Here is a 6665-nt window from a genome sequence, read left to right as displayed (position 1 = left end):
TGCCCTTCCTCCCAAATTCAATAGCTTAGAAAAATAAGCATTTGTGTTCTTGTTAATGGAATGGCCATGCCTCATCTGGGCTCGTGTGGTTTTGGCATCATGGCTGGATACATGGATATGGGTCTCCCTTACATTTCCCCTTTTTTCATGGACCAGTGGCTACCTGAGGCATGCTCTTCTCATGGAAGATTACAGAAAGGCAAAAAGGCAAGCTGATTTAAAATCTCTGCTTGCAGTGCTCTCTTGGGCAGCACTTATACTAAAATTGGAATGATACAGAGAAGATTAGCATGGCCTCTGTGCAAGGGTGACACGCAAATTCATAAAACCCCTGCTTGTGTTAATTCTCTCTTTCGTGTGCGCTCGCTCTCTCTTGAGCAAAGTCAGTTCTTTGGACAAATTCTAAGTATTTGGACAGGGGAGATGAGAGAATATTCACTGAAAACAGTCCAATCTATCATGTTCTCTATAAGGCCAAGATTTCTGAATTTAGGGTAAAGGAGAATCTGCTGTAACAAAAGTACTGTGGTTCAAATAAGATTGATGTTTATTTTTCACTCTCATAACAATTTAGAGTAGGTCAGTGTTCCAGGGCAGGTTAGAGGTTCTGTTCCAGGGACCCAGATTCCTTCCATTTCATTGCTCTACCATTCCATAGGGTGGTGTCCTTGTCACATGACTGAAGCTGTCTGACTGGTACAACATTACATTGTAGCCCATGGGAAGGAGAAGAGAGAAAATCACTATACAAGCAATATCCTTTTCAAGTCCGTGTTTGAAAGTTGGTATGTGCAATTTCTGCTTGCATTCCATTGACCATAGCATCATAGAATGGCAAGACCTAGCCACCAGGTAAACTGGTTAAGGTAGTCTCTCATTTCTGCATAGAAAGTTATAATGCTGCCTACAGTTAGAACCTTGAGGATAAATAGAGAGTGGATCTTGGATGACAGTTAGCAGTCTTTGCTCTCAAGATAGTTTGAGGTAATTATGTATACGATGGAATGGGCATGGGTGGGAAAGATGAGGAATGCTCCTTTTGCCTAGGGGGAATTATGTAGGTAACTACCTTCCACAAGAAGAAAACTGGAAAAAAAAATTAAAACTTTTTTTAGCTCACCAATTCTCAGTATGTTTACTTTTATGATTACCTAGAAAAAAATGCTTGTCTATTTGCTGTTGTAACCAGAAACAGCCATTGTTTCACATCTCCCTTAGGCAAGCCTGTATTCTGTAAATAACCGAGTCCATGTACAGACTAAATGTAAGAACCTGATTAAATAAAAAGTTTGATTAAAATTATAAAATAAGGCACTGGATTTTTAAGCATACATCATCATTTTATGCACATAATGTGTGCCATATCATATGGGTTATGACCTGAATTATTGCGTGTGTGTGTGTGTGTGTGTGTGTGTGTGTGTGTTTCCTTTCTCTTCAAGGCTTAGAAACTGCCGTTTCAGAACTATTACTGAAGATTGAATTGATGTCAGCCAGGAAACTGTAATTTCCTGTCACTTGGCCTTGAATTACTACTTTGAGTTTGCAGACAGTAAACAATTTAGCTAAAAGATGCAAGCTTTTTTCCTACTTATCATTAGTACCTAAGAATATGAATGTTTTGTACTGTTCCATCTCCATTACACATATACTTATTGGCTCAGAATGATATTCAACCCTCCTTGTGTACTTTTATCTTGAACTAATCAAGTCCAAACTTCCTGCTGCTGAAAACCCATGTATGTTCTTTTAAAGTGGGCTACAGAGCCAATTCATCTGATAAAGCAAATAATCTACCATTTCCAGTACAGAAATGAAGCAGAGAAGCCATGTTGCAAGGAACATAATGTTTTCCCCTGCTGTTTTTATTTGTTCTGCATATTTCAAGTGAGAAAGATGGAATTTTACAAGAACTTCATTTGTGAAGGATGCAAGGCAGTTATGTTTCTTTAAATACTTTCCCCGAATACTTGGTACACGAGAGAGAAGCTTGTTTTGTCTTACATAATTGGGTTGCAGTTTTTTGAAAACTAACCCACAAAATTTGTGTTCTATTAGTGTTGACTTTCTGGTTGCCGGTTTCGCTACGATGCCACAAAAAGGGATTCATTTATTTGTGGGGGGCATTTATGGGACAATCAGTAGCACCAAGTCTGTTTAACTGTGTGTAGCTGAATCAAGTGAGCTTAAAGATTTCATGGGGTTAATGTGATGGGGTCCTCGGCTGAGGGGATGGACTGGGAATTCAGCTTAGGGGTTGGGACTAGGGCAGAACCTCACACATCTTTTCTCTCTCTGGTCCAGGAACAATCTCTGACACATAGGAAGCTCTGGGAAAAGAAAAAAAAAATGTTATTAAAGCCAGCATACCAAGGAAGGAGGCCATCTTTTCATGAGAAGGGACTTGAGCTGACACTTGGTCAAGTCAGTCATGTTCCAGGGCCACTTGGTATGGTGACGGTAACCGTCAACAGGAGACGTAGGGACAATTTTTCTTTGCTCTGGATTGTACCAATGCATTGTAAAGCATTTATCATTCTTCCTCTTCCTCCCAATAATGCTGGCAGCACTCTTGGGACAACCAAAAGGAACCCCTTGTCCCCGACCACATTGTCAGATGCCACGTATGAGGAGGTCATAGTTCTGCAGAAACTTACTGGCTATAGTCCCATAGTTACTTGTTTGGTTGATCGATTTAGCTATTATAAATAAATAATAATGTCTTTTTAAAAAAACATTTCTTGTTTTTATTGTGAACTGTTTTCAGTGTTAGGAAAACCAAAATGAATAATAATGATTAACTCTTGTGTACTCAACATCCAGCTTTACTTCATTTTAACATATTGCTTTAGACACTTTTTTTTAAGTACATGGAATACTGCATCATTATTAAAGCTTCCTTTGTAATCCTCCCCAACCTCATTTCCATGTCTTCACCTCAGGAAAAAACCTGCTGTTCTAATTTTGGCTTCATTACTTTTAACATGTTTTTATGCTTTTACCATACTTGCATGTATTTCTAAGTGGTATTTAGTATTTCTTTATGTTTTAAATTTCTTATAAATGGTATCACGCTCTATTCCTGCATAATTTCCCTACTTGATGCATAAGTATGCTACCAAGATTTGTCTATGTGGATATGTAGAGCTTTGGTTCATTCATTTTAAATGCTACAGACTTGTCCTTATACAATTATATGCCATAATTTATCTAAATTTCTGGTTCTGGATATTAAGTTTATTTTTAATTTATTATCAATGCCAAGGATGCTGTAATGAACATTCTCATACACATCTTTTAGTGAATGGGTTTCTCCCTAGGAATTCAATTGATGCATAGTTGAATTTTATTAGATTTTGCCACATTACTCACTACAGTGCTTGCACTAAACCAGCACACCAGGTACCTACCCACCATCAATTCATGTAAGTTTTAGAATCATCACATCTTTTCCATCAGTTGCGGTTGGTAACATTTAAAAAATTTTAACAATTTGTGACGTGGGACATAGCATCTTTTTTAAAAAATTGTATTTTCTCACTTTCTATTTCTCATGCGTATTGGCCATCCATATTTCCTCTTGTAGGGAATGTCTATTCATATACTTTGTTCTTTTTTCTATTGGGTTGGCTGTCTTCTTTGATTTTTAGTTTTTTAGTAAGAATTTTGGTTTTCATTTCTACACACACACATACATATACATATGTGTTGTAAATATATTTTCCCAATCCCTGGCCTTTCTTTTCTATGTCCACTTTTTGTTGTATAGATGGCTTTAGTCAATTTTATCACCCTCTTTATTAGAGTTTATATTTTTTATATATTAAACAAGAAATTTTTTTATGCTAGCTTTATTTTTCCTCATGTGGATAACCAATTGTTCCAAAATCATTTTTAAAATTGTCAAGTCTTTTTTATTGAATTGCATGTTAATATTTGTGGGTGTATCTATTTCTAAGCTATATATTTTATCTCAGTAATTTATTTGTCACTTTCCTTGTCCCTTACTTTGTCATTGTTTTTTTTTTCAACGTTTTTTTTTTTTTTTTTTAATTTATTTTTGGGACAGAGAGAGACAGAGCATGAACGGGGGAGGGTCAGAGAGAGAGGGAGACGCAGAATCGGAAACAGGCTCCAGGCTCCGAGCCATCAGCCCAGAGCCTGACGCGGGGCTCGAACTCACGGACCGCGAGATCGTGACCTGGCTGAAGTCGGACGCTTAACCGACTGCGCCACCCAGGCGCCCCTGTCATTGTTTTTTTAATCACTTTTGTTATCTTTGAAAGCATCCATTTTTTAAAATTGTCTTGGCTAGTCTTACCCCTTTGTCCTTGCATATGAAGTTAACGTCAGCTTTTTAAGTTACATAATAAAGTTATATATTGACATTTAGGTTGGGAACTGAAATAAATAAACTTATGGAATAATTGGAGGACAACTGATATCCTTATGATATTGAATCCTCCTACACATTAACATGTATTATCTCTCCATTTATTTAGTTTGCATGTTTTTAAATTAAAATGATTTTCTATGTAAAGATCGAAATATAGTTTACTAGTTTGTTTCTCTGAGGACATTGTATCGTATGTTTTTCTTACTAACGGAATTTGTTTTGAAATTATATTTTCTGTCACTGTTTTTATTGTTGCTGATCTAAAGTTTTTTTTTTTTTTTTTGCTGGTGCATTACGAATAATAATCTTGTTTAGTGTAAATGATTTGTTTATAATTTTTCTTAATTGCTCTTTGTAGTCAATATTATATGCAAACTTTTTTCCTCCTTTCTTATCCTTATATTTATTGATTTTTTTTTGCCATACCATGGCAATAAGTGCCTATAATATAGTAGTTTATTGAAATGATGGTAGCAGGCATCTTTATCTTATTTTTTTATCTTTATTTTATTTTTTTTAACTTTGTAATTTAACTTTATTTTTTATTTTTTAAAATTTACATCCAAATTAGTATATAGAGAAGCAATGATTTCAGTAGATTCTGTACTGCCCCTTACCCATTTAGCCCATCCCCCTATCCCGCCCCCCCTCCAGCAACCCTCAGTTTGTTCTCCGTATTTATGAGTCTCTTTTGTTTTGTCTCCCTCTCTGTTTTCATATTATTTTTGTTTCCCTTCCCTTATGTTCATCTGTTTTTTCTCTTAAAGTCCTCATATGAGTGAAGTCATATGATTTTTGTCTTTCTCTGACTAATTTCACTTAGCATAATACCCTCCAGTTCCATCCACGTAGTTGCAAATGGCAAGATTTCATTCTTTTTGATTGCTGAGTAATATACTCCATTGTGTGTGTGTGTGTGTGTGTGTGTATGTATATATATATATATATATATATATATATATATATATACCACATCATCTTTATCCATTCATCCATCGATGGACATTTGGGCTCTTTCCATACTTTGGCTATTGTTGATAGTGCTGCTATAAATATGGGGGTGCATATGTCCCTTCGAAACAGCACACCTGTATCCCTTGGATAAATACCTAGTAGTACAATTGCTGGGTCGTAGGGTAGTTCTATTTTTAGTTTTTTGAGAACCTCCATACTGTTTTCCAGAGTGGCTGCACCAGCTTGCATTCCCACCAACAAGGCAAAAGAGATCGTCTTTCTCCACATCCTTGCCAACATCTGTTGTTGCCTGAGTTGTTCATGTTAGCCATTCTGACAGGTGTAAGGTGGTACCTCATTGTGGTTTTGATTTATATTTCCCTGATGATGAGTGATGTTGAGCAGTTTTTCATGTGTCAGTTGGCCATCTGGATGTCTTCCTTGGAGAAGTGTCTATTCATGTCTTTTGCCCATTTTGTCACTGGATTATTTGTTTTTTGGGTGTTGAGTTTGATAAGATCTTTGTAGATTTTGGATACTAACCCTTTATCTGATATGTCGTTTGCAAATATCTTCTCCCAGTCTGTCAGTTGCCTTTTAGTTTTGCTGATTGTTTCCTTTACTGTGCAGAAGCTTTTTATTTTGATGAGGTCCCAATCGTTCATTTTCGCTTTTGTTTCTCTTGCCTCTAGAGACGTGTTGAGTAAGAAATTGCTGCAGGCAACTTGGAGAGGTTTATCATTTAATATATGAAATTACTTTTACTATATTTATCTGTATTTATAAATACTACCTAGTAATTTTAAACTTCATATAAATAGTAATCTATGTATTCTTCTTATAGTTCATCATTAAGTATGATATTCTCTGTTAGAGCTATTTCTTTCTATTTATATTTTCTTTTTATATATTAATCATGAATGGGAATTGATGTTTATCAAAAAATTAACATTTTTTGTGAGTCATATTGTTCCAATAGGTTTCTGTTTTTATAGTGCTGGATTCCTTTAGTACATGTGACACTGGAGTCTTTGGTCTGGGACACATTAGCAGAAGGGCAAGGAGAACTTCTGACCCCAACATCTTCTTCTGCTGGAACAACTTCTTACCCTGAAGGGTTATAGGATCCATCCTTTTCTTTGGGCCTGGATCCTCTTCTTTACACTTTAGATCTACTGATTTAGCTATGTAAAGAATATTCAACAATTCAATACCAGAATTTAAAGAGCAAACAATGACCATTCACCTCTAATACTTAAAATTCCCAAAGCAATTTCTAGTCATTTTTGAATGGTTTCTGGATCTGTGATTTGTT

The 6665-nt window shown here is 35.8% G+C and overlaps 1 non-coding gene across 1 annotated transcript; it reads left to right on the top strand.

Moving 5' to 3' along the window:
* Positions 1 to 235: 235 nt before the first annotated feature.
* LOC131484138 (U6 spliceosomal RNA) lies at positions 236 to 342 on the top strand. The gene has a single exon (XR_009248049.1). It is a non-coding gene; the product is annotated as a U6 spliceosomal RNA (small nuclear RNA).
* Positions 343 to 6665: the final 6323 nt, after the last annotated feature.

This window comes from Neofelis nebulosa, chromosome 8 (assembly GCF_028018385.1).
Source record: "Neofelis nebulosa isolate mNeoNeb1 chromosome 8, mNeoNeb1.pri, whole genome shotgun sequence".
Lineage (NCBI taxonomy): Eukaryota > Metazoa > Chordata > Mammalia > Carnivora > Felidae > Neofelis > Neofelis nebulosa.
The sequence above is the reverse complement of the archived record's forward strand: the minus strand, read 5'-3'. Positions and strand labels throughout refer to the sequence as shown.